This window comes from Mastomys coucha, unplaced genomic scaffold (assembly GCF_008632895.1).
Source record: "Mastomys coucha isolate ucsf_1 unplaced genomic scaffold, UCSF_Mcou_1 pScaffold13, whole genome shotgun sequence".
NCBI lineage: Eukaryota > Metazoa > Chordata > Mammalia > Rodentia > Muridae > Mastomys > Mastomys coucha.
The window spans coordinates 51688417-51707885 of record NW_022196895.1 but is presented as its reverse complement, the minus strand read 5'-3'; the positions used below and the strand labels follow the sequence as shown (position 1 = coordinate 51707885).

Below are 19469 nucleotides of genomic sequence, written 5' to 3'. Positions count from 1 at the left end.
TGGGCTGGCTCCAAACCCCTGGTGAGTCGGGTCGAGTAGCTGTTTCTGGTGTCGGTTGAGACTCCTCCATGAAATCAGCAGGGCCACCACAGTAGCACACACACCTTGGTGGTAGCTAACAGCTTTCTAATTGGACTTAAGACTGCTCAAAGAGAGGGATATCATGCCTGGTACTGGAAACCTAGCTAAATACTCAGTCAAGACATGATTATTAGAGTAGAACCTGTAATGTACTAATTGTAGTAATTTCTAAAATCTCTAATTTACTAAACCAACATAATTCATTCCAACTTTCTTTGCCTTTTGTCCTATAACCATGAAAAAGTGCATTCTTCACCTCTCACCAAGAAAACTTCATTTTGCTACACATAGAAACCATTGTAGAAAATTACAATCAATCAAAATGCAGAGATGTGGGCCCCAGGCCCTGTGGTTATATCTTTAAACCACCCCCATTCCTAAGGCTCAGGTGACATTGTAGAAGATTGTATGAGCCACGGGATCAGAGAGTTTGCTGTCACATTGTGTCTTCTAGTAATATCAAAAGCTACATCTATAAAGTCTTACCAACATGACTGCCCAAATGTGAGTTGAACAAGGGCAACACCAACGGGTGTGTTAAAGTATCTGAGGAAAAGCCTGTGAAGCCTTGACGCAACACAATGAGCTACAGATAACTGAGGAAAGCTGAGAGCAGGAAAGGTGGTCCTCCCTAAGGAAGACCACACTAGTTGGTTGTCCAGTACCAAATGGTCATCCCTGAAAATATATATACAAGTGATAGTATATGGACTCACCAGGTTTTATTTAGGAACCTATATGTATACACATACATATATATGTATACCATAGCAATTAACAAAAAAAAAAAAAAAAGTCACGAATTTGAAGGAGAATGTGGAGGGGTGAATAGGTGGGTTTGAAGGAAAGAAAGGGAAGGAGTGGGGGATGTTGTAATTATATTAAATCTCAAAAAATGTTAATATACTATAATTCAGTGTGTTTTAGGAAATCTTAACTAGAATCACAGATAAAAATGTGGGACCTAACAGCTGTTTAACACTATAACAATAAAGATTTCCCTAATTCCCAGGACAGATGGGAAAATTAATTGAGATTAAAAAAATATCTATTGGAAGAGAAGATATCTGAAGAGGCTGGAATTCTTTTCCTTTGGGCTTTCCCCATTTTATGTAAATTGGCTATCTGAGATCACACATTTCAAGAATGGCTTATATTTCTGGGTCTATTGTGTTCCGCTGTTCATATCGACACTTTCTTAATTTGGAATGTCTCACATTTCTGCCTTTGACTTTAACAGTCATAACTGTTACTGCTTTTGAACTCTATAAAATTTGTTTCAGCAAAAAAAAGGCAAAGACAAAAACCTTTCAATTTTTAATCGTCATTAGCTTCTTTTCCAAGAAACAGCATAAAATAATGATTTTAAAACATCACTAAAATACCTCATATCCCAATTTTCCAGCTAAAATTAATGACAGAATTAAATATAAAAATTCCCATGGTTTAGATCCAAGTTTGACCAAAACTAAATATTGTTGTTCAATTTCTTCTTGAGGTGGATTTATTCTGCATTTAGTATAGAACATGTTAATGATCTCTACTTATTCCAGGGACAAAACAGTGATTATTGAAGGGTGGAATGATTTGATGGAAAGCCTCTGTGTTGGTAATGCATAGGACACCTGGTCTAATAAACAAGTCCTCCCTTAGATGATGAATCAAGGACACAGTTTTCCTTTGGACCGATAATCAGTAGCCTTGGTAGAATTGTATATAATAGCTAAATAGGATAACTGATGCTCAACTCAAAGCACAGAAACATTTGCTTAGCAATCTTTATCGATCCTCAGAAGAACTCTGATATTGTCGAAAACGCCCTCCAGGAAGTCATTTTCTGAAAAGGACATCATTCAGATTGTTCCTGAGTCTTAGAACCAAGCCTGATAAACACAGAAGCAGGGCAGTGTAACTTGATACTGAAGAACACGGCACCAGTTTTCACCAATTTTCATCTCAAGGAGAAAGACCAGCACCACATGCTCAAAGAAGCAGATGGCCAGAATGAGAGGCCAGTCTGGGTGTGATGTCTACTCATACATTGTCCTTACAAAAACATGTGCAGGAAGCCACGGGTCACCCAAGATAATCAGGATTAAGTGTAAGAGGCTTTGGTTCTTTGGGCCTATTGTGTGATGTCAGAGACACGCCCTGACAACTTGTTGATGAAGCAGATTGACTTCCGGATGGGCCTTTCAGCACATGCTCTCCAAATTCCCTGTGTGACCTGGAAGATAAAGCCATGGTGGTCAAACTTGTAACACCTCTTGAGTCTTCCCCCAGAACGTAGCCTAATTGCAGGAACACATGGAGCTGGAGTCAGGAAGTAATCGTTAGCAACTGAATATCCGCCGTCTGCAGATGTGCGCTGTTTACAAGTCCCTCTCTGGCTACATCAGCTGTCAGTACAGATCTCAAAAGATCTTCTCAAATAGAAGTAAATTGGCCAACCTCAGGGAAAAAAGAGCAGCTACTAGTACACACAAAATATGAGAGCTACTCAATTTTGCATGAGATACCCAGCAGACATAGACTTTGATGAGCTCCTGCTGTGAGCTTGTCCTTCTCTCAGACCTCTGGAATGGGAAGACTGTACACCTGTAAGTCCTTATCAGTGCCTTTTCCAGTGCCCCATCCCGTGCTGCCCCATCACTGGCAACTCTCCTCTCTCTCTCTCTCTCTCTCTCTCTCTCTCTCTCTCTCTCTCTCTCTCTGTCTCTCTCTCTCTGTCTCTGTCTCTCTGTGTGTGCGTACTTGTCCCGAAGTGAACTTGCTCTGCCTTTTAAGTAGAAATGAATCCTGAATCAGCTCTTGTCAGCTCGCCAGGCAGAGGAGATGACAGAAGAATCATTTTACTTTAATGAAACATCCTGGGTTTGATTAAGTGTCTCCATTTTACCTCGTGTCTCATTTGCAGCTTCCGTATACTAAGGATAAGTTCAGCGAAGGCCTTCTTGAGAAGCTCAGGCCTAGAGGCTTTTTCTCAAATTCAAACACATTTCTGGCAGCAAACCCTGTGTGGGCAGAAAGTTTTGCTAAGTAATATTGTCAGAATGAGCTCAAAATGGAGGGCACTTGTTTCGGAGTCTACAGTGTGAAAAGAGTTAGCAACGATACCTACCATTCAAAAACTGTTTACTAATACTTCACATACGAACTTTTAACTTAGGGAGGAGGAACACAAACTTGTTCGTACTTCACACATGGGGACGGTTCACACCCCTTTATATTATTTGACATTATTGCATTTTCTTGATTGATGTGTGAGGGCCTGGCCCACTGCAAATGATTTGCTATGGGCAAGCGGTCCTGGGTCGTATGATAAAAAAGACTGAGAAAGCCATGGGGAGTGAGACAACAAGCAGTAATCCTCCATGGCTTCTGCTTCACGTTCTGACTCTAGGTTCCTGCCTTAAGTTCCCACCCTGGCTTCCCTCAGTCATGGAGTGTGACTTAGAAGTTTAAGATGAGATAAAACCTTACCTCCCTCCAGAAGTTGCTTCTGGTCGGTGCTTTATCACAGCAACAGAAACCCTATCGAAGACAGCAATAACTTCACTTCGTTCCCCTGCATTCTATTTACTCCAAATAAAGCCTTGAATACTGTATAGTCCAGAGTGCCAAAAAGAAATCTCTCCCTGTGAGGCGAGAGTGGAGCTATTCTGACAGTGCAGTTTGGATGGATTCCTAAGTTATGACCTCAATGGGAGACATAGCACCTGTGTGAACTGAGGTCAAGAATGTCATGCAGAATGTAGGGTGTGTCCAAAAAGGAAGGAAGGAAGGAGGGAGGGAGGGAGGGAGATGGCGGGGGAGGGGGACACAGAAGAAAGTGGGAAAGACAGAGCCCTATAAGAGTCATACTGAGTATAAATGCCAGCAGTGTAATTAGCAGCCAAGGTGGCTACAGCCAATGTCACAGAGCTCATTAGAGCTCTGGAACACTATAAGAATCCTCTATGTACACTAGGGTCTCCTCACCAGAGGGTGCTGTGGCTGCCATTCATCCCTGTATAATTGTACAGCATATAGAAAGGGGCACACGAGGGTGAGATGCATATCGTAAAAGATTGCTTTTTGATCCAAGCAATTTAAAATAGTTTATAAAAATTATTGTATCAGATAAGAGCTGTTTTAGCATGGTATTGTTTAAATTATCTGTTTAGACTGGTGTGTTTTTCTTCTTTTCAGGGGATTGAAGTAAATAAGATGAACATACTATTTGAGAGTAAACAATTCATCAGAAGGCAGCCTCTATAAAGCTCGTATCCCAGCACATGGGGATAGGTGGCTTTGGCCCTTCATAGAGTGTAGATTATTAGAGATGGCAAGTCTGAATATCTAAGCATGTGCTCTCAGTTTCTGATACCCTGAGGCTGGGTGATGCATCTACAGAGCAAGCTTTGTAAACTACGGGGGGCTCATATATTCATAGGAATCTTCACTACTGGAATCTGGAGTTAGCCATTAACGTGAGTGTGGTGTTGGGGATTGGTTCTAATGCTTTGAATTAATCAGGAATCTTCATGTCTAAACACTGAAGGTCCTTGTCCTCAATTGTTTTTTGATTGATCAATAAAGAGCCAATGGCAAAGAGAGAAGGGTGGAACTTTTAGATTACATGGCTAGGAACAGGAAGAAAGGAAACGGGAAAATCACCATGATGCAGAGGGAGACAGATCAGACTTAGAGCTGCAGAAAGAAAATCATCCACAATGTAGGCGAGAAGGAATGTGGCCCCTGGAAGGGCTGCCCAGAAGTATCTTGGGAGCCGCCCAGAAGGACCCACTGCAACAAAGATAAAATATAGAATTAGAGGGCATTAAGCCAGGATTACAGGAGGGAAATGTGTGCTAGCTGCAGGGAGGATTAGAAATGCCCAGCCTTTGACCTAACCAAGCCATTTTAAAATTAACTAGCGTATGTGTGTGTGTCTTTCATTCTTGAATCTAGATAGCTCCTGTGCTACTCACCAAGAGCCAAACGCTACAGTAAGGAGTCTTGGATACTGTCTTTGAGTGGAAATAAATAAATCTGTGCATCACTTCATCTCCTTTCTTTTTAAATTCTCTCTTCATGGTTTATTCTCTTCGTTACCATTTCCCTTCTTTTTTGTTCTTTCCTCTCTCTTTTTAGAACTACTTTACGCCATTACTGCTTTTATTTAAAAGGTCTGCTGCTTGATGATATAATATAGAAACCAATGCTTCAACACACACACACACACACACACCACACACACACACACACATACACGGGAGTGTGCCCACACATGCATTCACACCCCAGGGTAATAGTTCCTGGCATATTTTAACACAAGAAAGGAAATTCACATAAAGCCACAATTTGAATGATGTGAGCACCCTTTAATTATGTAGTTTACTTACACAGAAATAGTCATTCCATTGAAGCATAACTCACAGAAAACATCACTTTTACTTAAGCGTCATAATCGCATCTGTTCTGTGTAGTTACTAGCTAAATCAAATTCTTTAAAATCTTTAACTACTTTATGAAGCCTTCCCATTTTGATCTTAACATAGAAAAAAAAATCCTATAGTCTATGGGAAACTGTTGACAGATGGCTAGAATAAAGCATTCTGCAGTGTTCATTTTGTTATGCACGATCTATCACGTGTGGCATGATTTCCCCCGATACTTTTAAGGCAGAAGTGTACATTATTCAAGTGAGAGTTGAATGTATACAGAATATCGAGGCCCATTGTTAATGATGGAGCTTTGGCACAACCTGAAGCTGAAACTTTACAGAAGTGAAATCCAATAGGTCAAAATGTTTGCTGTTTTCTTTTTTACTTTTGGAATCCTTTCAAGTGACATTTTCGTGGCCTGGAAATGATCCATGTACATTTATCTCTGCATTTCATCAACCTTTTCCATACCATACTTATTCTATCTAAACATCACATTTTGAATGTTTTGACTGACTGGGACTTAACTACATCCTGTTTTACAAACTTCCCAATTATATGTCTATGCGTATGTAAACATATGTGTGCATGTATGTGTGCAGGAATAGATTAAAGTTAATACAAAACAAAATTTTTATCCCATTGCATCATTCTTTCTACATAAGTGAAGGGACAATAAAAATGAAATGCTAACGAACAAAGTGGACGTTATAAAAGCATATTATGAATATTAAGCAAAGCTATCAAGAACAGAAGCAAAAATGACCACACTTAAAGGAGAATGCACACAGTCGTCTGCCAGAATTGCTTTGCTTAGGGTACAACATGTAATGGGCCCTAACTTCCAGGTCTACAAATTAGAGATATGCATAACCACTCAGGATTTCCATGGCACCAGGGGTCAGAGCCAGGGATTCAGTGCATACTAAGAGAGTGCTCTATCAGCTGTGCTCCAACCCTCCCTTCACAGTAATTTCTAAATCGTTTGCACAGGGATCACAGAAGTCAATTCAAATCTAGATGTTGGTTGCTTAGTCCCCTAGCAAGCTCTTCTACACGACGCCATCTACCAGTCAGGTTGAGGGTACAGTTATGACTCAAGGTGGGGGAGGGTCTATCACTGCAAACAAACAAGCAAACCAACAAAAACAAAAAAGAAAGAAAAAATAAAAATACAAAAGATAAGAAACAAATATATATAACATAGCAGCCCTGCAGTGGAGAGATGCTCACTGTTAAGAGCACTCACTGCTTTATTTAAGAACCAGAGTTCAGATCCCAGCACCCATATTGAGAAACTCACATAGGCCTGTAACTCCAGCTCCAAGGGATCCAATGATGCCCTCTGGCTTCTGTGTGCAGCACTCCCCCCCCACACACACATACAGAACATACAACACACACATATATAAATAGAATATATCATTTTTAAAGCCACCTTGCTGGGTATATATCACACAGAGCTCTTGTTTGAGTCTACAGTCGGAAACAAACAAACAAAAACCTGCATTTCCTTGTATTATAACTGCTAAATTGGGGTTCTCAGCCTATGTCAGGATGGGTGTGTTTCTTTCAATAGGGCCCTATAACCTGGAGTCACCGCTTATGTTTCTGAACCATAGGATGTAATTTACTGGTTCACATACAAGTGTTACTACACTTGGTAACTTAGTTTATCTTCTCTCAAAAGCTCTTGCTTGCACTTTGACCTTCAAGTTCATTAACATTCATATAGATGTGTTACTTTAATTAATGATCCTTCCTATTTCACAAACATTGAATCTTCAGTCAGGGTCTGTCTGACTCAGCAGATTAACAGAAAATTTTCTAGACCAGCAAGAGCATTCATCCTAAAACACATCAACTAAATGAGACACACGTACTCAGAGAGCCCCCTCCACAGGGGGAATATATCAGTTAAATTTCTACCTTTAAAATACAGTAGAATTGAACTGGGATGGTAAGTGTCGGGTGAATTTCACTATCCATTGGAAGTTAGCCATTTTTGTTCATTAACGTAAGGAAACATTGTTCGGGGGGGGGAAAAACCCAACATTTTCTAGAAGTGCCAAGAATGTCTATTTCATTCAGGATCACTTGCTTACGTTCAGATCACTCTTGCCAGGCATCCCCTGGAAGTGGAGTAAGGACATATCATTCTGACATGCACGCAAAGAAATGAATAGGTCAGCCTGTGACATTCCTGTCAAATGGCAGAACTAGGCTTTATTCATTGGTTTCTACTCTGTGCTGAGTTTAAACTTTTATAATCCCTCAGGCCTTAAGTGTACTTGGTCCTATCTCTACTTAAGTGAAATCTATTTTCTTGCCCTTGGTTTCTACTTTGAACCATTTGCTAAGTAAACCTGTGAAGAGCAAGGCTTCTACCTAGAGGATGGCTGTGTAGTTAGGTGTAGGACTGCATTTCCCAGCTGCTGTCCTTCTGTTGGGCCAATGTCTTCAGGAGAATGAGCAGAGATTGCTACTTCATCTCTGTTCTTTCTACCTCTTCCGGATCCTGGTTTTGTTATAGTTACTGCCTTAGTTTGGGTTTCCATTGCTGTGAAGAGACACATGATCATGGCAACTCTTATAAAGGCAAACATTCAATCGAGGATGGTGTGCAGTTTCAGAGGTTTAGTCCATTATCATCATGGCAGAAAGCTGCTGGAGGAGCTGAGAGTTCTACATCTAGATCCAAAGGCAGCCCCAGAGGAGACATTCTTCTGCACTGTATGGAGCCTGAGCGTAAGAGACTGCAAAGGCCACCTACACAGTGACACACTTCCTCCAAGAAAGCCACACCTCCTCCAATAAGACCACACTTCTAAATAGTGTCATTCCCTATGGGCAAGGATTGAAACACATGAATCTATGGCGGCCAAACTTATTGAAACTACCACAGTCACCATAATTTCTTTGTTGTAACCCTCTCAGATCCATGTGTATACAAGCACTCGAGAGCTTCTTAAAGGGAATTTCATGAGCCACTAATATCTCATGGAACACTAATAAATGCTTCATAAAATTTTCAAAAACTGTTAGTAATTCACTCTTGCAAAAGCTGGAGAGTTGAATGAGGCTGTTGAAAGCCATGTGAAGTAATAGGCAGCTTTATCAAAAACGTTTGACATAGCTCTGTTTTAGTTCTATAGAAAGTCTAGGGTTCAGAGTTCACAGTTTTTGGGAAAATGCTAATAGCATCTTATTCAGTTGCTAGTTTGACAGTTCTGGGGAGGGGGTGTCTCTGGGGGAACAGCTATGCTTTTCCGAGTTGGAACACATCTTAAAAACTATGTGTATAGTAGAGGATTGCAAATTCGATCATCAATAGGAGGAGAGGACCTCGGCCCTGTGAAGGTTCTGTGCCCCAGTGTAGGGGAATGCCAAGGCCAATAAGTGGGAGAGGGTGGGGTGGCAGGCATGGGGAGGGGGAAGCAACAGGGGTTTGTTTTTGTTGTTTTTGTTTGTTTCTTTGTTTTTTGGAGGGGAAACTGGGAAAGGAGAAATTTACATGTAAATAAAGAAAATATCTAAAAAAAAAAAAAAAAAAAAAAAACCTATGGATTCACCTGACATTATAGTAAGTTAAATTACAGTTTTGATCCCTTTGTGGCTTCCTTCTTTATAGTCTTTAAACACAAATAAATATATTTAGAAAGAAAATTATTTTATGTTAGCTAACCAAATATACAATAACAGAATAACATCATATTAGATAATATTCATGTTTATAAAAATTCTGTTTTAGATGGCTTAATGTTTCAGGAAATGGACTATAGAGACAGATAGAGTTGAATTTGACCTTTTAAAGCAACCATTTTGAATGTATGTGTTTTATCTAAGTCAGAGGTGGTGGTGGGCTCATCTTAAAGTGGAAATGATGCTTTCAACTTTGTTGATTTTTGGAGAGAGTTAAAGATAGGCAGATAGATTATAGCTTGATGGATAGCTGGGTAGAATGAAGGCTTACAAAATGTAGTTGAGGTGAGCAAACTCTTTTCTAGTTTTACTGTGCAGCAATGTTATATTTTCTCTTTGCTTTCCTTTATTTTTCGTTTTTTATAGAGCTTCTGAATTAGGACTGATGATGACGTATCTCACTTTTAAGGACTCATTCTTAGAGCCTTTACTGGTTTCCGTGCTCTGGGTCCTGTACGTATTGGATGCTGAGTGTTCACATATATACACACATACACACACACTCTCTCTCTCTTTTCTTCCAGAATAGCTGCTCCAGGCTGCAGGAAGCAGCTTGGGACATCTGAATGTCCTACTTGCTTTGCTGACCTAGAGTGACATAGACAATAAAAGGCCCATGTGAATATGTATACTTCAAAGCTCCTCATATGCAAACTTTGGACTTCTTGTGCCTCCAGTTTTCCCTGCTGCCCTGAGCATTTGCCCCACCTACTTCCCTGCCCTGCTTGTTGAATCCCCAGATACCCTCCCAGATTGTCTCCAAGACCTGAGTCTTCATGGCAGCGTTTTCTTCACTCAGTCAGAGCCTGAAGTTGCACCTGCTTTTCTCCAACTGATTATCATCACTGTTTCCATTACAAATAAGTAATTATTTAGTAACTGACTATGCCTCAGACCTTCTGCCAGCTTTTAGGACCCCAGTGTCTCCTCTGAGAAGCATACAGCTTTCAGGTCATGAGAGATTCCAGCTCTACATTTACTGACAGTACAGATCCACAATTCTCTTCTCCTGCTTCTTAAAAACCCTAGGGCATATCAAATATTCAAATTCTTGTTTCCATATCACTTGGAAACAGTGTTTCTGCACAGGGGCTGGATGTTGATCATACAGCCCAGTTTCTGCATGACTGATGTGGTGCGCTTTGCTAAAAGGCTGGTTCAGAGGAGCTTTCCCCACTAGATGAGATGCCAAGTGACTCTCCATTCTGGTCATCTCGGAAGATAGCATAATTTTTTTTTTTTATTTTTTTTTAGATAGCATAATTTTAAAAATGGTTCCCATAGAACAGTATTCAAACACTGAAGGGGATTATATGAAGTCTGTTACTGCCAAAGTGTTGCCTCCAATCGCCAACTCTCAGATTGAGATAAAAAACTACCCACAAATTTATTTACTCAGTTAATCAATTGTTGTAGAGTTCATAAATATAAACTATAGTTTCAGGATTTAATATCAGTAGTTTTAGTCCTAATTGGGGAGATAAGTTAGATGTAGGCATACTTAGTTTCCCTTAGATTTTAATATTTCCAGAGGCTATGTCAAGGAATGAGTAGTGAAGAGAGCCAGATGTCTTAGAGAGTCTCTGGTAAACCAAGGTTCTGACACATCAGTCTCTTGTGTGTCATTTTTCAATCTGCCTTTATTTGACCCTAGTGGTTGGAACTGTCTCTTGGGGAGCTAGAGTCAGTTTTCTGGTCTGGCAACACTCTGGTATTTTCCAGTATTCTAGCCAGCATATAGCAACTGAAGAACCACATCCAAGGCGGGGTGTCTAGAGCCTGGACTGAGACTCCTTTTCTGAGGACTTTACTCTCAATGCCCTTGTGTTGCTGTATTAAGGTGCTCCATCATATAGAACTTTCCACAGCTCATGAAAACACTAAAATAAAGAACAAACAAATAAACAACAACAAAACAAGCTTTCAATTGGATAAAGATAAAGTAATTATTATAACATGGCCACTGAGAGAAATGTTTCATTCATGCTTGCTGGGGTATTATCTCCCCAAAGAGAAGTCTATATTACCAATGATACTATAAATGAATGGAAGTACTGAATGAATAAATTCTTTAAAGAAATAAAGTTGGACATGTCAGGACAGGCCTATAATCCCAGCACTCAAAAGGCCGAGATGGGATACTAAGAGTTCAAGGTCAACAGCCTGGGATACATAAAACAGGAGAGGGGTGGGAGGAAGGGGAGAAAGGGGAGAATGGAAATAGGGGACAGGGGAGAAAGGGGAGAGGATAGAGGGGAGGGGAGAAAGGGGAGAGGGGAGAGACAGAAATTGAGAGAGAGAGAGAGAAGATTACCATCAACATATTTTATGGATACCTAAGGTCAACAAACAGAAAATAGTCAGATCTTGGGCAGGGCATGGTAGTTCATGTCTTTAAACTCATCATTCAAAGGAGGAAAGGCAGGTGGTTCTTTGAATTTCAAGCCAGCCTGATCTACAGACCAAGTTCCAAGGAAGCATGGACTACAAGGAGAAACCCTATCTTGAAAGAAATCAAAGGGGAATAAAAGGAAGAAAGGGAGGAAGAGAAAGAAAAAAGAAAGAACAACAGAATGAAAGAAAAAAGGAAAGAAAGGAGATCTGAATCAACATTTCTTAGGCAATGGACCTTAGGTATCTTGAAGGCATTTTCTTAATTTACAGACACAGTAAGACAATCAAGTCTGAACATCTGCGCATAGCCTGTAGGTCTATGCTTCCTGTATCGTATCTGCATTACCTAGAGGGTTGTCTTACTATGACTTACCAAATTCTCTGTGCCTCTATTAGGCCTGTGTGTCTTCAAGTCTGTACATCACCAGGAACGTGCTTACTTTTTCTTCCTATTAACTGCATGTATATTGGTTCATTGGAACAAGAGCACATTGTCAATTTCCTTTTTCAAATGGTGTACACTGGACAAGAAACAAACTTAATGGTTGGTAAGTGAAAATCATGGATGAGTGGATTGCTGGGTGTCTGAACTGAGCTTATATCACACAAAATTGTGGGAAAGGGCTAGGCAGTAGACTGCAGTATGACATGAATCACTTTTAGACACAAGAACCTGAAGCCTTACACATGCCAGGTTATTATTTAACCTAGTCTTTCTGCTTCTAATTTATTTATTCCAATTGGCTGATAAGCTCCCAAGGTAAGAGTATAACGAGACTGTTTGTTGAAGAAAGTAGGAATGTTCACGGCAAGTTCTCAATAAAGGCCTTTTCTTGATGATGATTATCATTCCTGGGTATCTACTTGCAAGATAAGGTATTTCATTGACAGAACAGTCAGTGGCATGAGAAAAGCAGGGGATATGTGCTTCATGTTTGTCTCCCACAACTCAGACAGTGACTTCCAGGCAGGGATTAGCCAGAGAATAGTCCTTTGAGAACATGCAGAGGGGTCAATAAGTACATGATTATAAATTAGCTTGGCGGGCTACTGTGGTCATTAGCTGGGTTGAGTGTTCCTATTTCATATAATTGTTTGCTGTACCTGAATTAATTTGAGTGTTTAAATCCCGCATATTAATTCTGTGCTGCAGGATGTAAAGCTTTGGACTAATCCCTTTAATACTCTTTAGTATAAACACCTTCATCAAGCAACAGCTTTATAATTAGTTCTACTTACAGGCTGGATATAATTTACTAGTTTTACAGCTCATAAGTTACCGCAACTTTTAAATCATAGTAATTACGCTTTGGAAGGCAAGTGCAAATAGACTTCCTGGTTTATTCCAAGAATAAAACCAAGACGGTCAAAGTCAAGAGATTAATAAAATCCAGTCTATGGATACACTTTATATTTTTATGGAAGCTCAGGATCTTACATCCTTAGAATTTAATCACCAGATAAAGGTAGGCTGTTGAGCGAAGCAGGTGATTTTTTTCCTTTAAAATGATGTACAGTTCTCTACATATTACATATTTCTTTGGTTGGCTGTGAAAACTGCTGACGTGATTTAATTTTATCGCAGTGGTGAGCGTTTTGACAATATCCCTCTCGTGTACTTAACCTAGTCAGTAAATAATGGTTTAGCTACTCAAGATGTGCTGATCCATTTTGCTTTTTATCTATTTTTTCCCTGAGGATTTTAGAGTGTAAATCATCTCTGGCATTAAGAACCTTTGTATGGTCAGGCTCTATGTATTAGAGAGTGGCACTTTAAATTAAATCTTAAATAGGCAGTTAAATTAAATTTATTAGAAGAGTTATATGCATTAATTAAAATAAAATTAATTATTTAAAAACACTTATTTCAGGTTGGAGAATATTATAAAAGATAAGAATTGCCTAAATTGCCAAAAAGCTTTGATTAATATGCACTATTATTGGTTATCTACTATAAATATATGCTTACTACTTTCATACAGTTTATAAGAACATTTAGTTCAGGTTCCAGTGCAAGTTCTGGGCATAGATACTTTTTTTGAGAAAATTTCAGTAAAAATAGGACAAATCATCTGGATTTCAATCACCCAATGTGTAAGTATATGAAGTAATACATGTCTATGGCTATATTTTTATGACATACTCTATATGGGCTTGTGTATCAACACGTAAATATAAATGACCATATTTGGTCACATTGAAACACAGACAACTGTTAGCCATGTCCTTTGTCCACTCTCACAGAGGTATGGATTACCTTGAGGCTGACTCATTATAGTGAATCAGCACTGATAATTGGTTCATAGGCTCTGTTGGAGGCTGCCTACAAACAAACAAACAAACAAACAAAAATAAAACAAAACAAAACAAAAAACACATCTGCTGAGGACTCTACAAAGGTTTACTCACAGAATATGTGAGACACGAGAGGACAAATCCTTCAGGAGAGGGAATGGGCTTTCTGGAGTCATTTTAAATTTAATTTAATTTTTTTAAACATATTTACTTTACATCCAGATCACTGCCCCCCTCCTAGTCACCCCTCCCACAATCCTTCCCCTAGCCCTACTTCTCCTCTGAGTAGGTGCTCCCCAACCTCCATCTCCCTCCCACCCTGGCACTTCAAGTCTCTGCAAGGCTAGGTGCTTCCTCTCCCACTGAGGCCAGACAGGGCAGCCCAGCTAGTAGAACATATCCCATATATAGGCAACAGCTTTGGGGATAGCCCCCCCGCCCCCTCGTCTAGTTGTTCAGGACCCACATGCAGGTCAAGCTACACATCTGCTACATATGTGCTGGGGCCTAGGTCTAGCCCATGTGTGTTCTTTGGCTGGTGGTTCAGATTCTGAGACTCATGGGTCCAGGTTAGTTGATTCTGTTGGTCTTCCTGTGGAGTGTAGCCATTTTAGTTTAAACAGCTGTGCCACAGTCAGACCTTAAGCTCTGAAGGGCTCAGAAAGCACCAAACCAGCAGGGGCTCATGGTGCAAACTGTACACTCAGGTCCTTAGGAGGCTGAGGTCGGAGGATAGCAAATAGAGTGCCTACCAGGGTGGCTTAGTGAGATTTTAGCTCACTACTAAAAGTGAAAGAATCCTCTGGGGGCATTACTAGGTGGTGACTCGCTGAATACAGATGTGAAATGTAGTCTTTGACTTAGTTATGGTTTCTATCTCTGTGAAGAGACCGTGACCACAGGGATTTTTATAAAAGAATACATTCAATTGTGACTGGCTTAGAGGTCCATCATCATCATAGTGGGCAATATGGCAGCATGCAGGTAGACATGGCACTAGCGAAGGAGCAGAGAGTTCTGGGTCGGGATCAGCAGGCAGCAGGAAGAGAGAGTGATGCTGGGCTTGGCCTGAGCATCTAAAACTTCAAAGCCTGCCCTCAGTGACACCCTTCTTCCAACAAGGCCACAAGTCCAATAATGCCACCCACTATGAGTCTACTGAGGCCATTTTTATTCAAATTATCACACTCTTATAGGAGGTGAATCAAACTCAGTTCTACTGAGCTCTGGAGCAGCTCTAGAGAGATCTACTGAGCTCTCAGAGCGTAGAACCACTATGTTGCAGGAAGTCAAGAGTCCATTATCAGTTGCTAAAAATGTCAACAGTCAAGTAATTCCCTTTGGAATAAGAGGAACGAACTGTGACGGCCCCTTGCCCACTGCTTTGACAGATGTAAGGTTTTGAGCTGAAGCCACTGGAGAATCAGATACCATCAAAGGGGTCTTCCTCTGACTAAAGCAGAAACTCCTGAAAAAGTATTGTAAATCTCTTCACTGAAGAATTCCTCACCGTGACAAAGGCAGAAAGTCAGCCCCAAGATGAGTCTGTACCAGGAAGCCCTGGTGAGATGCCCTGGCTGCCCTTATCATTCCAGGCACTTGCTTTCTCACAGTGTAGCGACATCTATAATGTACTACCTGTGACGTAGATGATGCACAAGCTTTGTCATCCTTAATGTAAATGGTATGCCTGGGTCTGGGTCGAACCCCCTGTTTTTTTTTTTTTTTTTTACTGTCAAGAAACATGATGATAACAACAGCAGAGTTTCAGATCCGTGTAAATAAGAAGTCTTAGAAAGAAGCTATGTTTGCAAATAGACTAATTAAAACTTTGGTGATGTTGGAAGGTTGAGCTGTTGCAGGTCCAGGGGTTAATTACCTTATCTTGGGCTAGCTTTATTCACCTCTGTGTTAGAACTAACATCTTGTGACTAATTATACAAAAACCTTTTGGAATCTCAGCAGACCACTAGTTCCCAGCAACCTAAGCAGGAGAGCATGTCATGTCATCAAATAGCATCTGAGGCCAATAGAGAGACTTTCCCCATCCTGCTGTAACTGCCTCTCTGATATACCTACACGTCATGATGTATTTTAAATTTGCCTTGATCTATGACTTTCTATGTTCTGTAAAACTATAAAACTCCATTAAGCTGCTTTCTAAGTTGGAACATAAAAATGGGGGTAACCTAAATCTGTATTTTTGGGCCATGGTCATTTAAAATGGCTCCAGAATGAACTATCTCTTACTTCCCTGTTAAGGTGCTTTATGTGAGAGTTGTGTTTTGCACATTGACAATTATCCTCTGATTAGATGATGTGCAAGCTTTATCATCCTTAATTTAAATGGTACACATGGGTCTGAGTCAAACCATCTCTCTAAGTACTCATTTCTTTACTGTCAATCAACCCCTTGTATACTTGACAATATCAGGAGCACACGTTCACATTCATGTTTATTGTAACACTGCTCACAACAGCTACATTAGGGGAACCAATGTAGGTTCCCACAGAAAGAGGAATGAATAACAAAAACATAGGTCACCTACACTATGGATGTTTTCTCTCATAAAGAATGAAGTTATGTCAAGTGCAAACAAAAGGTGATAGTCATAGTAAATGAATTTAAGTCAGCATCAGAAAGACAAATGCTCCACGTTTCTCTCATTTGTGTATATTACATGTAATGAATACATAGTGTCCTATCTGTGTGGATGGTATGAAGACAGAAGAGTAACTGAGAGCAAAGAGAACTAATGGAGGGAAGGGGTTAAAAAGGGGGAATAGAGGATGTTGGGGAGATGTGCTAGAAATACATTGGATGTTTATATTGATGAGGAGGCTACAGTAAGTAGGAGGGAAGAGAGAGTGGAGCTTGCTGGCTCTGGCTCTGTATTTTAAGAACAGAATCTATTTAATAGGCATCTAATTTGTTATGCCTTTGAGGAAAAGATGTAAAAGACTAAAAAGAGCCAGATTTTTTTTTTCTGAAGACAAAGAAAACTATTCTCTCTCAATGAAAGTATTGTGAACTGCCAGTGTTGGTGGTATCTTGATTCAAGCCAGCTTTTTCATGTCCCGGGGAACTTACTTAGGAGCAGAAAAAGGCTTCTTTGCCTTTTCAAAAAAAAAAAAAAAAAAAAAAAAAAAAAAAAACCCTTCGCATTAGGAACTGTTTCCTTGACATCCTTAGAGTCTGCAATTTCATCTCCTGTCATCTCTGCTATCTAACTTAACTCTTCCCAGTTTATCCGATGTTCACTGTGGGCACCTGTGCAAGGCTCTAAACTGCATACTGAGATGAATGTAAGCAGAAAAATCTTTCTCCTTGTTGTAAGACATCATTAAACTATGTAGCAAAGAATCCTCCTGCATGTTTTTTTCCTTGTCATGAGAGGAATATATAGCCTCAGAACTGAAGGGACTCACTCTAGGCAGCCTAGCTTGGCAAGTATGGCTCTGGCAGGCCTTGCCTTCTCGTCAAAACCCTCCCCACCTCATCCCTACCCCTGAAGTGCTAAAACCCATTAGATTGCATTGCTAAAGCTAGCCACCAAGGTCTGTTCCTTATTTGGCCACTTCCTCCTAAGGCTGACTACCAAGGTCCAGCTATCAAAGTATTGAAGTCTAGCAGTCAAAAGCCCCCTTTGGCTCATTTAATCAACATTCCTGATTTAAACACCTCATACTAACAAGGGGTTTCACCCTTTTTGTTCCCTTTCTCTTCTCCCTCATCCTCTGTCTCATCTTTGCTCCTGTTCCCTGCCCTCTGTCCCTCTGGGACAAATAAATCTCCTTTGTGCTGAGACCTTGGTCTTGGGATATCCTAAGTCAACTTCCGAGGTTTCCTACAAAATTGGCCCATGACTAACCTGATGCCAGGAACCTATCCAAACTGTGAACACTTTTGGATGGACTACTGTACTCTTCCTTTTCAGACGCACATGCCCTCCTTCCATGTGTCCAGACTCTACTCCATTTTCTCTAGAGACCACTTGGAAATTGTCTGCTCTGCTCCTCAGCCTCTTCATTGTCAACCATAGTATGGAACATTCTCTCCATGGTACTGTTCTCGATGCTAGTTCTCCTTCCCATCCCCTCAGCTTGGCTCTTCCCCACTCTCTTTCCTACTGTAGGAATTTCGTTGTGCATCAGCTTCAAGTTTTCATTTCTAGAGTTTATATTCTATTTAATTGTCCCATTTTGCTTCTTAGAATATATCAAATATGGACTAATCCAGGAGATTTTGAATGCCCTCTGATTTCAACATTTTATTCTGGAAAAGCCACATTACACCCGCCTTTCCTCATCAGGTATCTGATTGCATCTCATTTTTTTTCCTAGGATTCTTCCATGACTACTTTATCTGGTACAGTACCTTCCTCTTTCCGGGATAGTGGTCTACAGTAAAGTAGTCACCACTAACACATATACCTGCTCTCATTTGCTTTCTATTGCTGTGACAAAACTGTGACCAAAAGCAACTCGTGGACGAAAGGGTTCCTTTCCTCCTGCATCGTATGGTCCATCTTAAACGAAAAGTCAGCTCCAGAACCCAAGGCAGCAACTGATGCAGCAGCCGTAAAAGAACATCGCTTACAGGCTTGCTCCCCGTGACTTGTTGAATCTGCTTTCTTATATACCCCAGAACCACTTGCTTACACAGGGCAGCAGCACCCACAGTGAGCTAGGACCTCCCACATCCATTGTTGACCAGGAAAATGTCTTATAGGCTTGCCTACAAGCTAATCTGACGGAAGTATTTTCACAAGTGAAGTTCCCACTTCCCCAATGGCTTTTGGTTTCTTTCAAGCTGGAAAACCAACCAACCAACAAACAAACAATCAAAAAGAAACAGAAAACAACCCCCCCCAACCTAACCAAACAATAACACCAAAAAACAAAGTGAAAAAATGAAATAAGTAACCAACACAGTAGTTACTATCACTAACATTAATTCTACAAAGTCAGGGATGGATCATAAATTGACAATCTACCCCCCCCAAACTTAGAATGATGCCTGTTTTGTGGCAAATGTTCTAATGCCTCAATAATTGAAAAAAAGACATGCTTACCTACTAACATGTCTATCCATAAAGACTTTCCTCACCTGGCACTGGCGAAACCACTCTTTCCCCACTTGCTGACTGAGCCAGAGGTTTCCAAGTAGTATGCTACCTTCCAGTTTGACACAAAAATCCAACATCCAGGATGTTTTCTTACTCACTGACTGAATCAAATGCTAACACCAGGGGAACATAACAGGATGTGGTCGATTATGCTGAGATCTAAAAGTCTGGGTGAAGTAGAGGATGCAGGTTTTCTTGCTTTTTCTTCACAGGCATCTGTGCATTCTACAGATTTGTATTCTTGAATGTTCTATTTCTCAGATGTTAGCTCTCTCTGCTCCCAACTGTGCATGAACTCTGAGTGGGAAACCAGGTCAAAGGGGACAAAGTCCTGAAGGCCTCCTTTTATCTCCTTTGATTTCCTTATTGGCAGAGCCTTATCAAGAGAGGACAGCCAGCCTCCAGTGGCCTTTTGGATGGTGTTCTTTGTTACCGGAAA

The 19469-nt window shown here is 40.4% G+C and overlaps 1 long non-coding RNA gene across 1 annotated transcript; it reads right to left on the bottom strand.

Moving 5' to 3' along the window:
- Positions 1–970: 970 nt before the first annotated feature.
- LOC116087659 lies at positions 971–19086 on the bottom strand. Its single transcript, XR_004117547.1, has 3 exons — positions 19012–19086; positions 2981–3095; positions 971–2308 (listed from the first exon to the last, which is right to left on the bottom strand). It is a non-coding gene; the product is annotated as an uncharacterized LOC116087659 (long non-coding RNA).
- Positions 19087–19469: the final 383 nt, after the last annotated feature.